General features: G+C 34.5%; 3 pseudogenes; 1 reads left to right on the top strand and 2 right to left on the bottom strand.

Moving 5' to 3' along the window:
* The window catches only part of LOC112727188 (pre-mRNA-splicing factor ATP-dependent RNA helicase DEAH10-like), a 16,544-nt pseudogene extending 12,685 nt beyond the window's left edge, over positions 1–3,859 (top strand).
* Positions 712–1,540, bottom strand: LOC112729869 (putative UPF0481 protein At3g02645; annotated as a pseudogene).
* Positions 712–15,942, bottom strand: LOC112729870 (pre-mRNA-splicing factor ATP-dependent RNA helicase DEAH10-like; annotated as a pseudogene).
* Positions 15,943–26,278: the final 10,336 nt, after the last annotated feature.

The raw sequence follows: 26,278 nt of genomic DNA on the forward strand, positions 1-26,278 counted from the left end.
TATCGAATGGATACTCACTTGCTTTTAGTTGCATTCAAGTTATCTTCCTGTTTCTTTCTTGGGTGATATTGGCAACTAATATTGCTAAGATATCAGTAATAATTCCTGGAGTAAAGTATGTAATAGATCCTGGCTTTGTCAAAGCACGTTCTTATGATCCTAGAAAAGACATGGAATCCTTGATTATAGTACCTGCATCCAAATCCCAGGCACTGCAAAGAAAGTATGGTGGAAGATTCTGTTTTAGTGTGCTTAATGTTGATTGTTGCTTTAATTTAGTCAACAAAAACCCGACAAGCTTTTCCCTATTTAACCGAGGATATCAGCTTTTCCAGTGTTAATGTAGTTTAGTGTAGAAAATCTTTTCTCTGAAATTTGGCAAGTGTTTTTAACTTATTTGGTTTTAGTGAATTGTGAATTTGTGATAGCTCCCAATATGGCTTTTTTATAAAACTTAGCTTTGCTTGATTCATGCATCCAGCCATATCCAGTGAGGGAAAGGTTTTGATGTTGTCATGATAGGTTTTAGTGAATTACATCATAGTTTGATTTTATTACTAGCTACTTGGGTTTGTGATCATCCAAGATTATCCCTCTCCAGGTGAAAGAATAACTTTCTCACAAATGAGATTAGGACAAGACACTTCCATTAAAATGACAACTTTTTTTCCAAATTGATATATTGAGACAAATTTCGGCACGAAAGTTAAATGCATCAGAGAATCGGCCATTTTAATAGTATATGGAAACTAGAGTTACATGTTCAACCATTAAACGTATATAGAACAGAATAAACTAAAAGATTAATTGAACAACTCGACAGAAGTTGAAGATGGTGAATATTAGTACAGCTATCCCTACAATGGTAGAACTGCTTCTCCAAGGATCCCGGAAGTACACCCACCTGAGTGTTCCCATAGTCCATTTCCAACCATTGTTGTAATGTTCATTAAGATATCCAATGATTTGTTGGTAACATGTTTTATTTGTCACATGTTTGCATAGACTATTAACCAGTGTTGCCAATTCCTTGTCACTTCCAAGTTCAAGGACAATAGCTTTCTTCTCAACCATCAATTCTGCGTCATCCTTGGTGTGAATAAGAGAATCAATCATAGAAACATAGTTGCAAATGTAAGGCTCCTCAGGATAGTGACACTGCTCAAATGCTATCAGGTTCCTAAGAACACATTCTGCTATGGGAACTGAAATCTAGCCTTAAAACACTTGGAATATGGGAAGCAACCCAAGCAGAGAAACCAGTTGAAGAATCTCCTCTTCTCAAACTTTATGTCTAGCAAGGATCTATTATGAACCTTCTCGAAGCTTATTCCGGCTTCATTCAACTTTGTCGCGGTCCTCAGCATACATTCTTTTTACGAGTAAGTGTGGCGACTCTTGTCATCGTTGAAACTCAGGTTCATGGGGAGATAAGAACATCGAACCAAATCAGTGAAATGCAGCGATTTCTCCCACTTCTTCGGCTCGAACTTCCTCTTAGAAGATTTCTGATAAGGGTAACAAGATGCAAAGTACTCATGAGCAAGCCTAATGAATCTGGAATGCTCTTTGAGATTGCTTGGGACACAAGTCTCATAGAGTTTCTCCAAAACTTGATTTGGAAGCTGGTTCTGAAGCAGCAGCAAGTCCCTCTGGATGCTTTTGCTAAGACATCATTGAGTCAATACATAATCATCTTTGTGTTTCCACCCTTTCGCTTCCCTCAGAAAGAGCTCCATGTTGAAAACAGAATCCAGCAGAATAATCCTCACGAATTGTTCGCTTCCGATGTGAGGGAACTTCGGCTGGTAACAACGCCTTATGATCTGCTCTTGTTGTTCAATGAAGGCCTTGAAGTCCTTTAGGGATCTTGTAGATACAGCACTCTGGCCATCTTATTGCAGGATCAATGTTTTCTGGAATATCAATTATTTGTTGAATAGCATATTCATCAATAAATGTAGATCCCATCACACCTGCTTATAGCTTTTTCTGTTGCAAATTCAGCATAGCAGATCCAATATCAGACATAACTAAGTTGTGATTATTATAGAACATTTTTTTTATAAAGTTCAAATTTTATGAAATTAAACATAAAAGAAAGGAGCCTCAAATGTTTCTATGTTGTGACATCAAGGTCAAGGATACAAATATTGAAAATAGTCTCTCCACTTGTAAAGATAAATTGTGTAAATATATACCAAGTATATATTTAGAAAAAAAGCCTTTTGAAATTAAGGAAGTAAAAAGGAATTTATGGTGTGCAATGTAACTTAACTATTAGAATAAAAATAAAAATAGAACTTTTCAACAAGATTTAAAAAGTTAGTATATACAAAAGATTCAACCCCACTTCCATGTAAAGACATAAAGTGCAGATACCACACACAAAATGGCTTTGCCGCTTTGTCTAAAGCCACTGTTTTTTATTATTAAATATCACTTCAAAGTTCAAACAGCACAAGGGCCAATCTAAAAGAAAGGGACAATAAATTCTATTTTATTATTATTTTTTTAAAAAAAGGAACAAAAATAGAATAGTTCTAGTTATTAAGTAACAAATGGCAACATCATCTCAAAAAAAAAAAAAAAAAAGAAGAAAAGAAAGAGCATTCTACTAAGAACCTGAAACTAGTGAAAAAACATTATGAGCTACATCAACAATCTAAAGACAGAGAACAAGTAAAGTGCAGAATACTAGTATATTACTAAGAACCTGAAAGCAAAGGTTGTATCTTTTCACTTTCCAGAAGCAATTTCTCAATTTCTGGCTTGTGACTCTTTAAGTTCTAAGTTCTCTTATTAGCTTTTTCTGCTTTATACAAAGACAACAAGCTATAGGAGTGTGCTTCATGGAAATAGCAAGTGGAAAGTAGAAAATTCAAAGAAAGACAAGACCATGATAAATGTGAAACAAATTTATAACCGATATGTCTGATTTTACTTTATCTTTTTGCTTGGTACATTTAATTGGAAGGTGAGAAGATTATTATGAACTCTCGTGAAATATTATAATAAAGTTTGATAGAATTAGGCAGCTCAAAATATTTGTTAACTGGTCTAACTCAATTCCTTTGTTCAAGCTAATCCACCACCTCAAATGTAACCATCGACAGTAAGGTTTGTAGTTACATCACTCACCCATTACTGAATCTCGATAGCAATAACCACCTAGTAGTAGAAAGTAAAGCAGGAACAACTCAGTAAGAGGTGTATGTCATTGGAGGATGCAGCCGCATCTCCATAGTTTTAGACAAATAATGATAGCAAAAACAAGCCATTAAAACTGTTGTCATTTATATAAAGTCGATAGGCAACATCCATAAAGTAGACATATTCTGAAGCTTTCACTATTCTTGCTGTAATAGATAAATGTCCTACGATAAAAATCAATCATTTCAGTGCCATTTATATGTGGAATGAATGGATAAATTTTGTATAAATCATTTCTTTAATTTTTTCAGGTGAAGGGGTTTTAACTCATGAACAATCATTAGCATATTATGTTTCACATCTTGAGATAAGGCGCAATGCAATTGACTGTACATGAGATTATCAGTTCCATTGAGCTAGGATTTCTGGGAAGAAAGAAAACCTAGAGACATCACAAGCTAATCAAATCCATTTTGTTACTAAGCTGATATCAGCAGTTGTTCCAGTTTAAGCTTAACATCATTAATATGCCAAGCATAGTGTTAAGGCGACAGAGATATAAGAAACTTTTGGGAATTTCAAGGCCATTTTAGCAAGTTACTTTATTCTCTATAGATGTAAAATGGCAAAGCTTAACATAATAAAAGTATATAACTGCCCAAAATTATCAAAGCACAAATGGGATGCAAAAATAAAGTTTTAATTACCTGGTTGGCAAAACCATGAAGAATTTAATTTTTCACAACATAATATTTGAGGAGCCAGCTCAGTTAACCATAGGTAGTCAATGCTGCTTACATTCTGAACGACTTGCTATTAGTTTGAACAAGTTTATTAAAAATAATACACTTTGATTTTTGCCGGAATAATATAGAAGATGGGTGGATCTGCACCACCAGACCACTTGCCAAGGCCCTGCCATGTCGTGACAAAGCAGAAAGTTGTTTCCATAAAAATAAAATAAATATCTGAGTTGAACACTATATACAGTTGTCAATTAGAAAACAAGTCAAAATGCTAAAGAATAAATATATAAAATTCCACAGGAGTTTGAATTTAATAGAAGGAATAGACAACAACCTATATGTTCCCTCCTGCTGCTTTACGGCCGCATTGAGGAAAAAGGAAGCAGCAAGACATCTGCGGTACTGAAGCATATCATCTCCACAAGAAGCTAGATTCAGCCCCATTTGTTCAGCATGTACCCTAATTTGCCTGCAGTAGTTATCAGAAATGAGAATGCATAAAGAATATTTCAAGCAAGACAAGGTAAATTACATTTACCTTTACCCACATTTTTTGACCATTATGCACTCACCACCCCTGCATTGCACCAATTGTTTGTCTAAATAATATACTTAGATTCCTATATTAATGTAATTATTAAATCTTTATACATGTGCCTATACTTATATCTTAATACTTTTTATTTTGTTTAATTTTATTTTACTGAATTGAAATGACAAAAATGCCCTACATAACAATGTTAAAAGAAAAAGAGCTTTTGCCATTGTTCTTCCGTCTCTACAAGTTCTCCATGCATAAAGAGAGTGGAGTTAAAAATGACTTTATACAACCTATTTAATGTTATTTCAATTTAATGACACAAATAGAGGGGAGGTGAGTGCATACTACTCAAATAAAAGGATGGTGCCCGTAATTTGATAAATCTCAGGGGCTGTGAGTGTAATTTATCCTTAAAGATATGACGAATTTGAGACATTTAGATTTAAAATAACAACTACCTGTGGATGTCACGAGCATGTCTAAGAGAACGACTACTAATAAAATTATCCTTACACCACTTTTTTTGCTTTACCCATTTCTATTGATCTCCTCTCTAAGAAGTCATTAGATGCTCGATACACATTAATCAAAGTAATGTGGTCTCCCTCCGGACTAGAGAAGCATTTTATTGCAGTTCTTGCCTAGTAAAAAGATGAGAAAAATAGTAACTTCAATTGCATGCAAGGAATAGACAATGAATGATACCTATAATTATACTAACACTAGAATTTTCCTACAGAAATTCATTGCTTATTTTATATATCATTTATACACTATTTACACATTCTGTTAAATAGTCAATAGAGGGGTAGACTATGGAAGTATACAATCAATGATTAATATTCATATTTGTTTGCCGGATTAAATAAATTTTTGGTCCCTACGAAACACCTCTTATGTTTTGGTCCCTAAAATTTTTCTTCTGATTTTAGTCGAGCAAAATTAAAGTTATCTATTTTAGTCCTAATTTGTTCTGTTAAGTGCTGAACTGGTAGGTTAAATGCTGATGTAGCAAGACATATCACATCAGCAAGCAAACTAATTATAGGTACTTAAATAACTAACTTTAAAATTTTACTAAACGAAAACCAAAAGAAGTATAAGGACAGAAGGAAAAAAAGACAAGCATTTGACCAAAATCCTTTTAAGCTTCGTTTTTCATAGTGACATCAAAAGAGAATATAACAGATATGCAGTAGAATCATAATTCATTATTCAAACCTCTACTTTTTTTTTTCCCGGGGAGCATAAAATATGGTTTCCACAGATAGCATTGCTACGGTTATCAACATGTCCTCTAAGCAGTTATATTGACTAGCTAAGATAAGAGCTTTAGAATAAACAGGGTCCAAGGACAGCCGAGCCATTTGATGCCCAACAGGATCAGAGAGCTGACAGTCATCTGTTAGAGCACCTAGTGAAAATAGCTGTTCTAATGATTTGATAATCGCTGTCCGGTTTTTTGGCAAATTCAGATTAAAGAATCTGATAGATATAAAACTGCATTTACAAAAAATGGAATGTAATGCCGTTTGGTCTAAAAAATGCCCCATCTGAATTTCAAAAAATAATGAATGATATTTTTAACCCATATTCAAATTTTGCGATCGTTTACATAGATGATGTCTTAATCTTCTCACAAACTTTAGAAGAACATTTCAAACATGTTAAAACTTTTATGTACATCATCCAGAAAAAGGGGCTTGCAAACAAAAATTCGTTTTCTTGGTCATATGATTTCCCAAGGAACAATAACTCCTATCGAAAGATCGATTTTGTTTGCAGAAAAATTCCCAGACTATATCCTTGACAAACCTCAACTCCAGAGGTTCCTAGGATGTCTCAATTATGTCTCCGATTTCATCCCAAATCTTAACAATCTCATTAAGCCTCTTCATGATAGGCTTAAGAAAAATCCCCCACCATGGACGGACAAACATTCTGAAATCATCAGATTTCTCAATACTAAAGTTCGCAATCTTCCTTGTCTATACCTACCTGTTCCCCATGCATTCAAAATCATTGAAACAGATGCATCTGACCTAGGATATGGTGGTATCTTGAAACAAAAACTGCATTGTAAAGAATGTATCATTTCATTCACATCAAAGCATTGGAATAGTACTCAACAAAGCTATTCCACCATCAAAAAAGAAATTTTAGCCATCGTTTTGTGTATCACAAAATTTCAGTCTGATTTACTCAATCAAAAATTTTTAGTCCGAGTTGATTGCAAATTGGCCAAAGAAGTTTTACAAAATGATGTTAAAAACCTCGCATCAAAACAAAATTTTGCCAGATGGCAAGCCATTTTAAGTGTTTTTGATTTTGATATTGAGCACATCAAGGGTAACTCAAATTCTCCCCCTGACTTTCTCACACGTGAATATTTGCAGGGAGACAAGCAAGGATACGATAATGCCTAAAAAGGCAACTTTAGCCTCTACTAGAGGCAGAGGCGTTCGCCTAGCCCTACCTGGGCCAATCAGAAAATCAAGTTCCAGCACTCCAACTGGGTCATCTACCCAACAATCTACTCAACAATCCATTCAACCCGCAAACAACCAAGCCAAACAGACTAAGGCAGACTACGCCTTCCCAATCGAAACCCTCTTGGCCTTACAAGACCAAGGTCTCACTAAAATTAACAAAAAATCTTAGGCTGACATTTGCAGTGAGTCAGATGAAGAAATTGACTTAACTCAACTGATATCCCAAGTAGCCAATCAAAAAATAGTCATACAAAAACCAAAAGAAAAGGCTATTGTCCAAACACCCCAAACATCCTCAATCACTACCAAAACACAAAAACCCAAACCAATTACATGTCCACAAACAAATCCTCAAACATTATCCATATGGAGCCTGAATTTTGGGATAGTTCGCCAAACAAAGTCATCCCAAAGATTTTTCCTACTGGATTCCACTTCAGGCCATTGGCACCCAACAAAACCCGCCAATTTTATGAATTCATCTTAATAGATACTGACTCAATATCTATTAAATATTACAAGGACAAAACCAATCCTGATTTTATAACCCATTCAACTATCCAAATCCTCAGAATTTTGTCCCCAAAGCAATTTGGAAACAATCTAAATAAAACTCAAAAATTTTCTCAAAATTATGACCCAATAGGTTTTAATTATTGGGACTACATGGAAGCCTAGACTAAAGTATTTTGGTTTCAAAATACTCAGTACAGATATTCATGGTTAATCTATTTTAAAAAAAACCCATTATATTTTCCCAAATTGGTTCTACCAATGGTGGGACTTTGATGGGAAGCAGAAGCTGGTGAATTAAAAATTTATTAAAATGGTTACGTTGCAAGTATAGTTCTTAACTCACCGAAAATCTGCCTATCAATTTAGAAATATGTCACAGAGAGTTTAATTTAAAATTACTGGGAGTTTTAAGTCCCAGGTCGTCTCCCAACAAGTTGCAGAAAAGTGTGTTGTTTTATTTAAATTGAGGAATTTTAAATAATATAAATAAAAGCCTTGATTGGGAATTGATTGGTTGGAATCTCTATCATTGATGGTGTGATTGTAAGATTAATTTATAATTAGTGGTTGTTCTGTTTGGTTATCCTTTACTGGTAAGGGAAAGTCAAACAAGTGGGAATGCCAAATCTGTTCACAAGTTGCAACCCACTTAGTTCAAAGGGATTGGCGTCGGTGACAGGATAGCAATCCAACATTTAACCCAATTACAAATTTTCTTTCAATTCTTCCAACTCAAGAGTTCCTTTTAATCAACTCCCCATCAAGTAAGGAAACTACTCACGCATTGTAAATAAAGAATCCATGGCACATGAAAGGGAATTAAAAGAAGACATGATTATTGGAGTTGAAATTAAATTAAAGAGAAATAATCCTTGCATTAATTAATCATAAAAGTATCTGAATGACAAAATTGAACATAACAAAGAACATGGAAGAATAAAACCAAGTTAAGAGAACAAACTAGAATGATGAAGTCTTGATGAGGAAATAACTCTTCTCAATGTTCCAATGCTAAGGCCAATTGAAAACTAATATTCTAAAAAAACTAGAGAGAAAAACCTAGGAGAGTGAAAAACTAGATCTAAAAACTACTGAATGAATGTGTGTTGTTTCTGCATATTTTCTGACTCTAGTCTGCTGTTCCGGGCCGAAAACTGGGCCGAAATAAGGTTCAAAATCGCCCCCATCGAATTCTGCAGATTATGCAGATCGCGCATGTCACGCGATCGCGTCGTCCATGCGGACGCGTCGCTTGCGCTTTTTCCTCTCCACGCGTTCGCGTCGTCCACGCTACCGCGTCGCTTGCGCTTTTTAATCCGCACGGCCGCACAAGCCATGCGGCCGCGTCACTGCGATTTGTGCTCCTTCGCGCGGTCGCGTGAGCCATGCGACCGCGTCACTTCTCGCTGGTTATCTCCTCAAATTCTTGTGTTCCTTCCATTTTTGCTAGCTTCCTCTCCAATCTCCATCTCATTCATGCCCTATAAAGCCTGAAACACTTGACACACAGATCACGGCATCAAATGGAATAAAGGAGAATTAAAAATAAAAAATTAAAGTCTCTAGGAAGCAATTTTCAAACATGTACTGAATTTAGGAAGGAAATCTAAATGCATGCTAAATTGATGAATAAGTGGGTAAGGATCATGATAAAACCACACAATTAAACACAATATAAACCATAAAATAGTGGTTTATCAGACTTCTTTGGGCCAATCTCAGAAATTCTACCCTCACCTACGGATGAAGGGTATAAACTTTTTCAATCAAAATTTAACAGTCAGGAAACATGTGTTCCTGTAGTGTTAAAATTTTTCTCAATTTTTTCATTGGCATGGGTATTTTTCTGGCAATACAAATATGCAAAACCAGACCACCCCAAATCATTTTCAATCCTGCAAAGGCATGGTTACGTGAAATGGTGGTCTCAATTTGATTCATCAATGGCCTATCCAGAAAAGGTCAGAGAATGGTTCAAAAACAATCCCGATAGTCAGAAGATTTCAGATCCAGAAACGGCTTCGTTTCTCAATCAGAAAGCCCAAATTGCTGTAGCCCTCGCAGGAGCTCAATCAAAAGAAACTCTAGCGAAACATCTTCAGCAAATCATGCAAATGATCCAAGAAGATAAAAAACACAAAGAAGATCCTACTTCATCAGCAGAATCCTCAAGCGGTTATAATCAAAATGAAGATGACTGCTTTGTAATCCACCTAGGAGAGGATTAGTCTTTAATCTCGAAATTTATGTACTCACGAAAATCAAAATTGTATCAACTTGTACTGTAGAAATAATACTGGTTAACATCACCTGTACTGTAGAAATAGTAGAATCTTCAATTATAAAAGGAGGCCTCGTTCTCATTGTGAGGCACCCTTCAGTTTTACAAAAACATAGAGAGAGGTTAGAGAGAGAAGCTCTGAGAGTTCTCTTATAAGCTCTCCAGCTCTTCTTCTTTCCCCTTCTTCTTTTTCAATCTTATTCAATAAAATCATATCCAGTTCTTCAATTTCGTGTTTTTTATTTTAATCTTTCTGCATCTGCATATGTGTGTAGACTACCGCCACATCTAACTTCATAACTAACTTGCATATGCGTGCGGACTACCGTTGCATCTAACTTCATATTTACTTTCTTGTATCTGCATCTGCATCCTTACATCTGGCATTTACTTTTTTATTTAGACCTTCTTCCCCTTTCCCTCCTTGATCCGCTTTGGGCCATCTGGTATCATTGCCCTCCTTTGGTTCAGAAAGAATATATATATATATATATATATATATATATATATATATATATATATATATATATATATATATATATATATATATATATTATAACTAAACTATCACTCAAATTTTTGAATATGGGGTTTTTAACTCTTTTTTTTATAATCTCTTAAATCCATAGCCACCAGGAGTTCTTACGTTCGGATCTTATCACCTTCAAGAACATCGTCAAATTAGCTTTACTTCCCAATCTCAAGGGTCTTACTGCTACAGTCCCTTTAAGTGATAAGATTAAACAGCCTGTACTTCCAAATTTAAAGCATTGTTTCATATGTATAGAAAATAAGAACATGAACAGTAAATAAGAACATGAACAATAAGTAAAGTTCCAGATCCATGAATTTCAGAGATAGTTTAATGATAATAGTAATATTCCTACTTCCCTGACCCTGAAAGAGGCTACTTCAGTTCAACAGTACAATACATGATACAGCTTACAAGAGATCAAAACAAATTTCAAAAGCTCACTAACGAGGGATGCCAGAAGAATAATTCACTAATATATTATCAAAGAGATAAGAAATTACATCTAGTCAAACAGAAATTTTTATTTACCTCATGTATGTTTCCAAATAGTGGTCATTGTACCAAGATTGTAGTATAATGTGCATCACAGTGCAAACAACCATATATATTATTCTCAGGTTGCACTATGATAATAAGTGGAATGGACCATTAAAACTCATTTTTACTACCTTAGAAAGTGGTTGTGGTTGATGTTATATTGAATAGAATAGAATGTTTGGATTCAGAAAGTTATTTTTTTCTTCCAAAATTAATCACAAAACTCCACCTTCTTTATTTATTTATTTATCAAAAGCTAAAATATTGAGGTGATGTGCATCTTGATTCCTGAAATTGGTTGGATGGGTCAATTTGATCCCCAGCTTTTCAAAATGACCAACTACATGTCCCACTTTTAGAAACAACAAAACTTTCGTCTCATCCGTTAGGGTAATGCTGAAGTGAACATTTAAATGCCACTCCCGTACTATAATGATTTTTTTAATGTGTAACACTTCTTAAGAAAGGGAGAATTCTATCATTGTGCCACCAAAAATCATATGTTAAAAATTAAGAAGATTCACCATAGACATATCTAAAAAAAATGCTACGACAAATAATTATCAGCAAAAATGGAGCACATAAAGACTGATAAATATGTAAATGTAGGGAAATAATAAAACCAAAATGCTGACAAGTTTCTCACCGTGAAGGTTTTTCAATAAAATCAAACCCTATTATGTCATTGATAAACCACTATTTTATGGTTTATCTTGTGTTGAATTGAGTGATTTTTATCAGATTCTTCCTACACTTATTCATGTGAATTATGTGATTTTACAATTCCTTCCCAATTTGATTCTACGGTTGAAAGACTTGCTTACTAAGCCTTTAAATTGTGTATTTTTAATCCCCCTTTAAACCATTCGATGCTGTGATCCGTGCGTTAAGTGTTTTCAGGTTATATAGGGCAGGAATGGCTTAAAGGATGGAGAGGAAGCTTGCATAAATGGAAGGAGCACAAGAATTGAAGGAGACAACCAGCGAAGAGCGACGCGTGCGCGTACCTGACGCGTGCGCGTGATTTGGAGATCTGCACAGCGACGCGTGCGCATACCTAACGCATACGCGTGACACGCGAAGAGGACCATCGACGCGTACGCGTAACTTACGTGTATGCGTGACATGCGCCACGTACAGAACGCATCAGAAATCGCTGGGGGAAATTTCGGGCCGAGTTTTGACCCAGTTTTCGGCCCAGAAATGCAGACTAGAGCTAGGGAACAGCAGAGACTCAAGAGACATTCATTCATTCGTGCATTCTTAGAAGTTTTAGTTTTAAGTTTTGAATCTGGAGAGAAAACTACTTCCTCCAGGGTTTTCCATAGTTATATACCTTTTCCTAGTTTTATGCTCTTGAGTTGGATATTGAAGAATTATTACCTATGTGAAGATTTAGTATTATAGTTTGTTTTCTTATTCCTTTCCTTATTTTATTTATCATTCATGTCATTCAGAATTATTTATGAATATTTGGAATTTTGAATCTATTAATGCAAAGAACATCTTTTCCCTTTATTGTTTATTTAATTGCTTTCAATTAGTTTAATTATCATGCTTTCTTTCTACCTTTCGAATATGTATGTGAAATTGGTATCCATGTCAATAGAGTAGACTTCTAACTTGACTTGGGAGTAGATTAAAAGGAGACCCTTGAGTTGGAATACTCAAGAGTCAGTAACTAATTGCTTATTGTTGGCCTGATGCCTGCTTTGAAGTCACTAACACTAATCCTTCCCAAGGGAGAGGGTTAGGACTAGTGAATAGAAGTTGGCTGAACTACTTGACTTTCCCTTATTCGGTAAGGGTTAACTAGGTAGAAACAAAGATCAATTATTAATTGATCTTGGGAAATTCCAACAAAAATAGAACTTCCGATTAATCTCCTCCCAGTCAAGGCTTTTTATTATAATTAATTAAATCTCTTGCTCAATTTATTTACTTTAATTTTAGCCTCCAACTTCAAATCTCTCAGAAACCTCCTGATCAATAATTAGCACTCTCTTAGCAACTCGTTGGGAGACAACCTGGGATTCATACTCCCAGTATTTTATTCTTATATTGTGACAACCCTTTTTAAATTGATACGCGGAATCTTCGTTGGTTAAGGACTATACTAGCAACATCAGTTCATTATAAATTCTTAATCGACGATTTTCCGCCACGTCAGTCATCAACACCCAAGGCCTTAAGCTGCAAAATCACATTAGATAGGTTGCACCGCTTAATCTCTGGCTTTGTCGAATCCTCAAGCTTCTCGAATTCACTTTTTAGATATAGACAAAAGCATTTTCCAGGTCCTTCACACCCTGCACGGCCACTGAACAACAAAGCTAACAATCAGTTTGTTCGTACTTAATGAAGAATTCCATGTATATGTTAATTTCAGTAAGATTGTTTAGCAATAGTAACTATGCAAATGACATCATTCATTATAACCAACATATGATATGTAAGAACAGCTACACATAAAATCACAATTAAAGAATGAGCTATGATACAGAAAAGAAAGTTCAAGACTTGAAAAGGCATCATAAAGATAAAAGAAATAAAAGGTTACATCACTCAGTTTAATTTCATTTTCTGATAAAATATATAACAAGCTTTATAATAAAGAGATTCCCAATGGACATGCAAAGCAAAAAAAAACACGTGACAAAAACAAATTGAAAAATATACAAAAAACAATATGCCAGATTTGCATCTAAAAAGTCTTTGTTCAGCAATGCCGTGTGATATGAGAAAAATGTTTTCTACACTAAACTACATTAACACTGGAAAGACTGACATCCTCGGTTAAACAGAGAAAAACTTGTTGGGTTTTTGTTGACTAAATTAAAGCAACAATCAACATTAAGCACACTAAAACAGAATCTTGCACCATACCTTTTTTGCAGTGCCTGGGATTTGGATGTAGGTACTATAATCAAGGATTCCATGTCTTTTCCAGAATTATAAGAACGTGCTTTGACAAAGCCAGGATCTATTACATACTTTACTCCAGGAATTGTTACTGATGTCTCAGCAATATTAGTTGCCAATATCACCTAATAAAGAAACAGAAAGATAACTTGAATGCAACTAAAAGCAAGTGAGTACCCATTCGATTATTATTTAAAATTTGCATCAAATCTCATTAAATAGGTGGATGCCCATTTATTTTTTACAAAATAAAAAAAATTATAGTGTTCATAGGGATTATGTCTAGCTGAGCTGAAATTTACCAAATCATAGGAGGTAGTTGTTATGGAAATGCTGGTAGCACTTACAGTGAACCTTACTTGAAAATAGATTATATATGAATTTAAAAGCATGTGCATAAGCATATTCAACTCTAAAATGAGGCCACCGGCATTTTACTTTAAATTGTAGATATGGTCAAAGAAAAACAGAATGCCTCATGATATTTAATAGAAACGTAGACCAAATATATCAGTGATTTTAAATATTTGAATCCAATTTTACAAACGTCTAACTTAAATATATTTTTCTTTTAGTTTTACTGAATCAGTTGAGAGATAGAGCAAATGAAAGATGAATGCAAAATAGTCTTCTTTTGGATGGCATGTGTAAAATATATCCACAGGAAATTGTCTCCCTTGGATGTGAACAGATTTGGCACTGCCAAAATACTCGGAGAAAGTGCGAGCATCAATACTAGAAGACATAATTATTAGCTTCAATGGAGGATACTTTTCGTGGTTATCCTTTTTAAGAAAATTGCTGCTCTGATCGCCGTATTCTTTCTCCAGTGATATGCCAGCATTCACATTCTTTTTTCCAAAGTTAAAGCTCTGATCATCAGCAACAGATCTTGATTGAGCAGATTGTACATTTTTTAGCAAGGCCAGCAAGACATCAGTGTGGACAGTTCTCTCATGTACTTCATCAAAAATTATAATAGAATACTCGAAAAGATATGGATCCAACAATGCTTCCCTATAAGCATAAAGAAACACATCAGCTATCCTATACAAAAAGCTGCACTTACAATCTGCAGAAAACAAATATTTCAAATTGAAATCTCTTTAGCTACTTCAAATCATATACAACTAAAATCCTTGTCAAAGAGGGCAATTTGTGAAGAACGTGGTTTGGTTAACCCATTCTTAAAAAAACAACATAAAACAAATGGCAGAGAGACACCACCAAAGCAAATCATAATTTCTTTCGTATTTCAGTATTGAGAAGAGCAACAAATTCTAATTGGCCAAGTTCCCAGTAAAAGTCTCACAAAATGAATCTTACTGGAAAATGAAAAAAGATATCCAAACATCCATGTTACACGTATACCTTAGAAGCAATCCATCTGTCATATATTTAATTCTTGTTGAGCTGGAAGTAGTATCATCAAATCTAACAAAGTAACTAACTTTCTGGCCCAACTCAACACCACATTCTTCAGCAACCCATTTTGCAACTGTAATGGCAGCTACACGTCTCGATTGAGTTATCCCAATCACTTTTTCATCACGGAAAAATCCAGCACCAAACAGGAACTGTGGAATCTCTACATAGTAAAATGGAATAAATAGAACATGGTGAAAATTTGCTATGCTTAAAAGCCTTTTTTCCTTTATTTTTATAGAAAAACTAAATAATGAATTATATAAAAAATAAGATGTGACCTACGTGTGGTTTTTCCACATCCTGTTTCTCCAATGATAATCAAAATATCATTCTTTTGGACCTCTTCAATGAGTCTTTTCTCAACTACAAGAGTACACAATGACGACAACAAGCATAATCCGAATTATCATAACACAAGCCAAAAATAACTAGGAAAAACATAACAAGGAAGAAAGATATAAAATCAAGCTCAGCCAAAACCAGAAGCTATTGGGAAAGACTTCCTCTGCTGTGCTATCTTTTGCCTCCTGAAAAAGGAAACTATAAATGTTAAAATACAACGAAAACACTAAAATTACAATCAAGTTTATCCTCCCCTCCTCCTCCCCACCCCTCCCTCCTTTCTCTTTTTCCAAAGTGATTACAAAGGTGATTCTTTCATTCTTGGGTTTGGAGGAAATAATGAAACTTAACATGTATTGCAGAAATCCATACCATGCAGAGAATTCAGTTTGAAGATTCTGTTTTGTAAATTTTCCAGTAGAACAAGGGTCATGGCTTCTCTTAGCCATGGAAGACATTTCAACAAATCCAAAACTGTTAATTTGGGGATGCGATAGTGGCTACCACTGAGATTTCAAAGACTTGCTGCAAAAGAACAACAAAGAGGATACCGAGTTAGGGCCTATCTGATATATTCTGCTATCCAACTATGAAACAATTACAACAGATCTCTAGTTAGGTCTCAAACAATGATCTTCCATAACAAAATCTTACTATGAATCGTGAATCATACTCTCTCTTAAATATTAAGTCAAGATGGAAAAAGCACTTCAGTCAAAGCAGCAATGCCGGAAAATTGCATAAGATGATTGATATTTTGATAAATATAAGTAACTGTTATATTATCAGTATAATGTAATTTACATAGCATACACATATAAATATAAATATACATACATATATGTACAGATTTTTAGAAATATGATATTATGCATAGTTGTTAAAACTGAACCGGTGATCAAACTGGTCAGACTACTAGGTTTGAAATACATATCTTCACCAACAATTTAACAACAATCAAGTCTCACTTTCTAAAAATAACTAATACGAAAATAGACATAAAATTAGTCAATACTACAATAATATTTTAATTTAACACAATAACAGTGACAATCAATTAGGCAATTAGCAATCAATTCCAACTAAGCAATTAACAATCACACTATAGGAACGGAGCCTATTAACAATTAACAATCAAATAGGCAATTAATCAATTCTAACATAATCTAATAGAAATTAACAATCAATTTTAACACAGCCTATTATCTAATTCTAATCACACTATCACATTGACAATCTATTAGGCAATTAACAATCACATTGTAGCAACGAAGACTATTAACAATTAACAATCAATTCTAACAAGAGTCTATTAGCAATTCACAATTAATTCTAACAAATAAAATATGAATAAGGACCAAGTTTCTAAAAACTGGATTGGTCATCAAACCGCTCTAGCTACTAGTTCAATAGTTTACTGGCCCAACTAGTTCAACCGTGATTCAACCGAAAAACCGTCTTATAACAAAAATAAATTATAAATAAATACCTTACATCATAATTATAGCTAGTACAATTGAATCATAAAACATAAAACATCACATCACTATAAAAATCACAAAACACAACAGCACAATTAATCAATAATCATATAATCTAACCACAACTAAGTCATCAAGACAGTCACAATACAACACATTACTGTATAAAAATCACAAAACACAACATCATCACAATAAAGCAGCCATAGTTAATCAATAATCAATAATCAATTAATCATTCAATAATTTCAATTTAAAACACAATTAAGTCATCAAGTCAATCACAATCAAAATACAATTGAGTCACAAAACACAGCAGTACATAATTATATATAAAAAAATAAAACAGCAGTACAATTTTAATAAAGACTAACAAGGTTAACGAGTGAATTAAATCAACTAATCCTTCAATGATTCAATCCAACAACGACAAACAACAACAACAAAGCCTTGTCCCACTAAGTGGGGTTGGCTACATGAATCAAACGACGTCATTGTGCTCTGTCATGTATCATGTCTACAGAGAGACCGTTTACATGTAGATCTCGTTTGACCACCTCATGGATGGTCTTCTTAGGTCTTCCTCTGCCTTTCGCTCCTTGTCCATCTTCCATCTCATCCACCCTCCTGACTGGATGTTCTATCGGTCTTCTTCTCACATGTCCAAACCACTTGAGATGCGATTCAACCATCTTTTCCACAATGGGTGCTACTCCAACTCTCTCGCTTATATCTTCATTCCTTATTTTTTTCTAATTGCGTATGACCACTCATCCATCTCAACATCTTCATCTCTTCCACACTCAGTCCAAACTAAGAAAACAAAGTAGCAAATGTACAATATAGCATCAGAGCAGAGCTAACCATTCAATGATTCAAATTTCAATCTGAGTACTACTAGCAGAATCCCAAACAAAAATCAATATTTTGAGCAAAGAAAGAAAAAGAATAGAAAACGAAAATTAAAATCAATGAAGGTTATTGCCTTCGTTCTAAGCAGTCTGAGCAAACAATACAATTCAATTACAATATCACAACAATCCACAGCAACTCACTCCAACCAGTAATCTCAATAGTCAAAATTATTCAAAATTGTTCAACAATTATTCAAGATTTTACGGGTCTTCGCGGTGCTGTTTGTTTCGATTATTTAGGAAAAAGTTATCCGATCCAATCGTTTGTTAAAACTGCGGTTTGGTTTGGTTCGATTTTTTGCCAAAACCATCCAAACCAAACCAAACCAATTAAAATCAGTTTAGTTTGGTTTGGTTTGTTTGGTTTTTTCAATTAATTCAAACAAAAACCTACCGTACAATTTCACAAAGTCATAACATTGAAATTATGCAACATAATAAGTCAACAACTAATATTTCCAAGTCAATAATCAATAAGCCAACAACTATTTCACAAAGTTATAACATTGTAGATTAAACAATAGTCAAATAAAATAGATTAACAAGAAGTTTCAGCAACAAAAAAAATAGATTAAACAATAATCAAATATATTGAACAAATAGTCGATAACAATTTACAAATTTCCAACAAGTACTCAACAAAAGTTTCAAGCAATAAAATAAAATAGATTGAACAAATACTCAATAACAATTTCCAAGTTTTCAGCAACAACAAATACTCAACATATAACAACATGCAATATCTTAGAACCTAGGATCACTCAATGGCACGGGGTCTCATCTTAGTTGGTCACTGACAATTAATTGAGCTTCTTTTATCAAAGCAAATCTAATTTCTAAGAGTACTAAATAAAGAATAAAAGGAAGCCAATAGAAATAAAAAAAGCAAACTGTTGATTCAAATCATTGGTGATAACCCAATCTTCCATCTCTCCCAATGATAATTATTGTCCTTGTTCACATTGGCTCAGAACAAAAATAGATCAAAACCAATCATCATAACAAATTGAAAATCATCATAATCAAAATTAGAAAATCAGTACCAATTAGAAGTCGGAAGGAAAAAAAAGTTCAGAAAAAATCAAGAACCAACACCAAGGGATCAATTCTAGACGCAGGCAAATAGTGTAGGGAGGACGACCCGGCGGGGCTGGATGGCGAAAATAGGAACTACGCGGACACGGCGGCTGCTGTGCGTGGAGGATGATGACAGCTCCTCGTGCGTGGAGAGACAAGGTGTGGAGGAGCGGTGGCTACTGTGCGTGGAGGACGACGACGAAGGGAGGAAGAGAAAGGGTCACGTCGAGGAAGGGAGGAAGAGAAAGAAAGGACTGCACCGAGGAAGGGAGAAGCGCGACGAGGAGGGGCCGCCGCGAGGGTTCTGTCCAGCAACGTCAGGAGCTGAGAGGATGACAGCTCTGTGGAAGGTGGAGGAGGAGTTTTCGGCACTGTTGTGGTTTGTGGGCTGATCGTGTGTGGAGAGTGGAGAGGGTGGAGAGAGTTACTGAATGACATAGGAAGGTTGCGAGAACCAGACCGGTCAATGAACCGGTAAGACAACTGGTTCACTGGTTCAGTGATTCGACCAAGGTTCGACGTGTAAAACAAATTCATTCGCATTACACTATACACATTTACTTTCTTTACCTTTCACCTCCTCCTTTTATCTTTTTATTTGTAAAATACCTCGAACACTGTTGTTAGCAATTTATTATGATGAAAAAATAGTATTTGATCGTAATGGATCTGTTCTATTTAATTTTCTTGAACCTATATTTATTGACATATTACCAGATGTGAAATGTCTAGCAACGCTGAGTAATCTTGTTTTGCATGCTATTGGTCAGCAATACAGAAAGCGAGTGAAAAAAATTTACTACAGATATGCAATAAAAGCAGATGCTACTTTTTATTATAAAAGTATTATTTTAATAAATATCAATTAATGGTAATTTTGTTCTGCTGATAGCGTTATTTTTATTTGTTTGGTATCAATATTAGTTACGTTATGATGATGACATAAAATTAATCAAGGGTTGACACAATCATTTTTTTTTTGAATTTATATTTTGAAATTATTTGTTTATCTGGTTAATCTATGTGAAGGGAGTTCTTCAGATATTGGTGATGACACCCAGTGAAGTAGGACTGTGAGAAGGAACATTAGGAGATTGATGATTGATCTAAACATGTCACCCAATGATAGCAATGATGGGTCAAATCATGAAGATCCGAATATAGAGGATATATGGCAAGCAAATGGTGAAAGCTATGAGAGCTCTACAATTAGAGACCCAATGATCGATCTATATCTAATTAATCCTGAATCCAATAGTATAAGGAGGTAGAAGCTAAACTAGTTGATATACTTGATGATGATGAGAAGGATGATGTTGAGATGAACTACTTCACATACTCGTAACTCGCACTGCCGCAATCTTCTATTTTCCAATCAAATAATCGTCTCCCTCAATTTATCACGTTGAATGTAATAAACAAACAATTAAATTATAAATATCTATTCTAATCTATTCTAAAAATATTTTTTAATAATTAAAAATTACTCTATATTATTATCAATTCTAAAATTATAAAATGTTATAAAAATATATTTATTTTTATAACAATTAATAATTATTTTTACATAACATTAATCTAACTATTCATATATTACTAATTTAACTATTCCTAAATATTTATTTCCATAATCATTAATATTTTTTTACATAATAATAATTTAATTATTCAAATAATATTATTACAACATTATATAAACAAAATAAATAAATATAACAAAAATATTAAACAAAAATAAGAACGAAGACAAGGAAACTAACCTGATTAACGGTGGGAGAGGAAATTGATAGAGTTGACAGAGGGAATTGAGAGAAAATTTTAGAAAAAGAAACTAAAAATTGAAATGCGGAGAAGGAAGTATAAATGTATGCAATTTGTCGGAGTGGTTTAACCTTAGATTCTCTTTGTACTGAATATTTTTTTTATCACTAAATTATATTATACTTTATTATTTTATATGTTAATTATTAATTATATAATAAAAAATGCATAATAATTTTTTAGATATTATCTTGATTTTATATTTATTTATATATATTTAAATTAATTATATTTTTTATTATTCATAACTATTTATATAAATATTATTAAATATGTATAAATAAAAAATATTAAATATTTTTATTAATTATAATATTATTATTTTTATGATTATATGATATTTATTAATATTATTTTTTAATAAATATATATAGTATATAATAATATAATAAATATAAAAATACTTTAATATAAAAATAAAAATAAAAAATTTTTATTATGAAAAAATACTAGAATTTTATATACTTAATTAATAATAACTGAATTATAATTTATTGATTATAATTTGTTAAAATTTTTAATTGTTTTTAAAATATTAGTTAAAATATGTATTTTAAATTCTAATTTTAGATTTTTGTTTATTTTATATTTTTTATTTACATAAGACCAGTTCTATCGTTTAACTAATAATCTATCGGTTGAACTAATAAATTAGTGAACCAATAGCTTCGATCACCAATTCAATTCTTACAACTATGCACCGAATCACTACTCACTAAGCGAACTGCATGCAAATTTATAATTCGCCAAGTAACTAGACGAACATAAGCAATCATTATATAGTTCACTTAAATATTAGGCGAATTGTGACAAATCCAAACAGAAAAAAAAGAATCCTCGTATTTAAAGTCAGATTAATTTTTGTTTAAATAATATTTTTTAATTTATTCTTAAAAAACATTTCTTCCATAGACCCATAGTGGTTCTTTTTATTTAGGTTGTGTTCAAGCTTCCAATTATGATGGAAGAACTTGAGATTGTGTTATTGATGATGATGATGATGTCTTTATTTTTATTTCATTGTTTTCAAAATTTAGAATTAAAATAAATAGGTTTCAATATTAGTAACTTTTGTAAAAAAAAAACTTACCTACCTTTTGACCGTCTTTCATTTTTTAGGAGTTGTATGTTAAATTAGTGAAAGAGTTATATGTCTTATATTAAAATAGTCAGAATTCGAATTGTTATTAATGTTGGGTTGTTTTGGATAGGATCAAGAGTTTCTAAAAGATAATGATATCAATTAACATTGGCTGAAATGAGCAGAAAAAATTATGAAAGATTTTGTTTCACTGCAAATAACGTCATTTTGACAACGTAGATATAGAGAGTTTAATCCCTGTCCATTTTATATTACCCAACTAAGTATATAATGAACACGTCAGCAACGTGCCAAGTCAGAGTGCTAACATGAGGTCTGTCTTTTCCGTCAAAATTTGACAGAAAAACGGTTATAGAAACTATGTTGTATCATCGAAGTAGGGAATAGAAGTCGAAGTGGATATTTTTTTTCATTTTTATTACTTTCAGTACTAAAAGTAAAAATATACAGCAGAGATGTATAAAGATAGCAGATATAACATTTCTAAGAAAACTAATAAACAAAAAAATAAATGTAATTTTAGATTCAGCACATTAGAAACTTCATAACCTAAAGATGACGCAACATGTTCAATCATATGCCCACGTCCAATCTAGTTGATTCTTCAAAACTGGTGGGCAAGGTTTAAAATGTAATATATATATATATGCAATCAATTAAAGAAAATTGTGTTGAAATACAAAATATTGAGAATTGTATTCATTCTCTTTTTCTACGTTTCTGCTTTTTTTTTTTTTGTTTATAAAATATAAAAAGTTATAAGTTCTTGTAAACAAATTACAAATAACCGATGTTTTAGAAATCAAACACCAGATTGGTCCGACTTAGACAAAAAAAAAAAATCAATCAGCAACGAATTAATCAAAGAATAAAAAATATCGGTTAAAAAATTGGTCAATGAATTGAATGGATTTTTTTATTTAAATTAAATCAATATAATATTTACCGATTTAAATAAATGTGGAAGTATTTACCAAAATACGTTTCTAGTCACATCTCGGATACAGTGAGAAAAACTAAAAAATGAACATATTTCGGATGCACTGACCCCGTTCTATGATATAGGGCGTGCCAGTCATATCTCGGCTGCACCCGTGATATGAACTAGACCGTATATCGGATACACTGCATCCGAGATATGTGTGTAATCTGTTTTAACCTAGTGCATCTGAGATACGCGTATGTATGCTGATTTGGGGCAGTGCATCCGAGATACGTGCGAGGGCGTATATAAACCATAGCATCCAAGAAGTGCGTGGATTAGAGGGAGTTTTTTCAAACTTTTGAGCTTTCGCACGTGTGAAAGCGAGTTTCTTCATGAGCTATGGTCCCCCGAGGATATGTCCACGCGGAAGACATTAATAGACTAAATGACACTTGGCACGTAGCTGGAGCGTTGGACTTTGAGGTTAGTAGTTCAACCTTTTTTGTTAGTGTTTAATAGGTTTAATATTTGTAGATTTATATAATTATCTTCTAATACGTTTAGGGTGTTAGTCTTTAGTGCCTTAGATATATATATATATATATTACATTTAATGTAAACGCATAGGTAGGTGTATTATAAGTTGTAGTACTGTTTAGGAACAATTAATGATTTAGATGTAACTAATATGCGCTAGTTATCTATTTTGGGATTTGTAGCAACCACAATTACTTTTGCCACATCGTGTGACACTAGGTCTCCCGCCGCCACCCATCCTGCTTCCCTATATAAGGGAAGCTGGATTTGGGCATGCAGTAGAGTTGAGGGATTTTATATTTGACGGTTGCTTGATCTTTGCATTTGTCGAGCGGTGGAGGCCGGAGACCCGTACATTCCACCTTCTGTGGGGTGAGGCCAGCATTACGCTTGAGGATGTTGCCTACCACTTTGAGCTGCGCACTGCCGGAGAGCCTATTGGGGGTTGTACTAGAGACTTCCAGCGGTAGCACCAGCACCCGACATGGGAGTGAGTTGAGGATTTAGCGGGCGCCAGGCTACCACCACCGCAGGAAGGAGGGAAGCAGGTGTTTGCGGTCAGGATGACGTGGCTCAGGGACCAAGTGGTACATATTCCTGATGGGGCAGCCCCGGAGACTCTCCGGTAGTATGTCCGATGCTACCTGATGATGCTGATTGGGGGCTTTCTGTTCACGGACAAGTCGGCTACACTTGTGCCGTTGAGATGGCTGCCACTGCTAGAGGATTTCGATTAATGCAGCCAGTTGTCATCGAGGTTTGCACTTCTCTACCATACCTACCACTCGCTGTGCACAACGGCATCCCGTAATGTGACAGACATTATGGGGTGTATGCCGCTTCTTGTATCGTGAATCTACCATAGGTTCCCATGCTTTAGTCCAGCGGGTTACGACATCGTCAGGTTCCCACTTGCTTCCAAGTATATGAAAGTTGTAATTAATTTGTTGATTACCATATAGTAGACAAGTAATATATGTTGGAATATAACTAATGAAAATCTTTAAAACTATCTTTGATCTGCGCAGGTTGGCAGGGCTAGCGCAGTAGAGCAGAGATCATCATGATAGCAGGATACTGAGTTTACGTCGTCGTATCGCTGCACTGACATTTGAGCAGGTATGATACAATGTGATCTATGTATTTTTTTCAATCTACCATTGGTATATCGTTTAATTAACGAAGGTCCATAAATGTTTCTAAAATAGTTTTGTTGTACATCGTATGACGATGCAGAGCTATGTCAGATTGCACTGGACTGGCTCATGACTGATGCGGGGCTTTATACATGGAGGGTTGTTGTCCCTATTGTCTGCTTTCACTTTGTCGAGTTCCATCACATTGACAGGGTGAAGAGGCAGCTAGAGGGAAGCAGCACAGGCCAGCAGACCCAGTGAACATTGATAAGTATCTCTTCGAGACGACCAGGGAAGATGACACCTAGTGGCCAGACGAACATTGTTACTGGTACGACTGATAAACCCATATTTTATGATATATTTTGTACCTAATTAAGTGATTTACTCAATCCTTCACTCACTTATTCATGTTAATTGCATAGTTTTACTTTTCCTTCCTTATTATGTGAGATATGTGAAAAACATGTTTCCTATGCTTTAAGAATAACTATTTTAATTACCCTTTATTACCATTCGATGCCGTGATTTGTGTGTTGAGTAGTTTCAGATCTTCTAAGGCAGGAATGACTTAAAGGATGGAAAGGAAACATACAAAAATGGAAGGAAAAGCACAAAATGGAGTTTTTGAAGAAACTGGCAGCGACGCGAACGCGTGAACGACGCGGCCACATGCCCAGCGCGAAGAGAGCGCGACGCGAACGCGTGAATGACGCGAACGCGCGCCTTGAGCAGAACGCAGATGACGCGGACGCATGACCGAAGCGAACGCGTGATAGATATAGTGGACCACCTTATAACTACCAACAAACCCCACCATGTGCTTATAGACCATCCTCTCAATGTAGATTTGGACCACCATGCTCACAAGTTCCTTTTCACCATTCACCACCGTATGACCCTTATCCATCACAATCCCAATCCAATTACTCCCGAGAACCACCATATTCTTGTTCTGAACCCCCCCTTCCTAACCAATGAACCCTCACACCCACCCCAACCTCCTATGGACAACAGACTGCGTGTTCTTCTTCAAGGGCAAGCAAAGATGGAAAAGAGCGTACTGGAACTCACTACTGCCGTAACTGAGATAGTAAATTTAATAGCTTCCCGACATCTGAGGACTCAAAGTACTCCTACAACTGCATGTGGGAAATCAAAAGAAGTGCGTGGCATGAAGGAGACACTAGAGACCCCGGTGGAGAATGAAGAGCATGGCTTTGTACTGGAACAAGTAGAGGAAGCCATGATAGTTGTAGAGGAAGAAGTGGTTGAAGATTTAGGAGATGCTGAACCTCCGTGGGAATCAAGAACCATAAAGGATTCCGCTGAGAAATCCGAAATTGATGTCAAGGAGGATAGTGCATAACTTCCACATCATATACTTTGTGAAAAATTGGACGGAACAAACCAAGAAGTTGATTCCATGGGCAGTGACAATCTTGCCTCAAGCTCTCCTAGTCACGAACTCACATCCGCAATTGAATTCCTCGAGCCTGAAGAACCTTATCCAAGTAAATACGAAGATGATGTCGAGGTAGATTTCTCTCAACCTCCAGCTTATGACTTAAGTGATGAGGAAGACATTGAAGACTTTGATCAGGACACAGATGCATGTGAAGAAGTTTGCAAAGAAGTGGAGGAATTCACAGAAGATTACAAGGGAGTAGAGCTTACAGAACCACTGGAAACACCTATCCCAAGGCCATTACCATCTAATACAAGCTTCAAGTGGGTACAATCCTTAACCTTTATCTTTACGTTTCCACTTGAATATGGTTTGCTTGAAATA

Source organism: Arachis hypogaea, chromosome 12 (assembly GCF_003086295.3).
Source record: "Arachis hypogaea cultivar Tifrunner chromosome 12, arahy.Tifrunner.gnm2.J5K5, whole genome shotgun sequence".
NCBI lineage: Eukaryota > Viridiplantae > Streptophyta > Magnoliopsida > Fabales > Fabaceae > Arachis > Arachis hypogaea.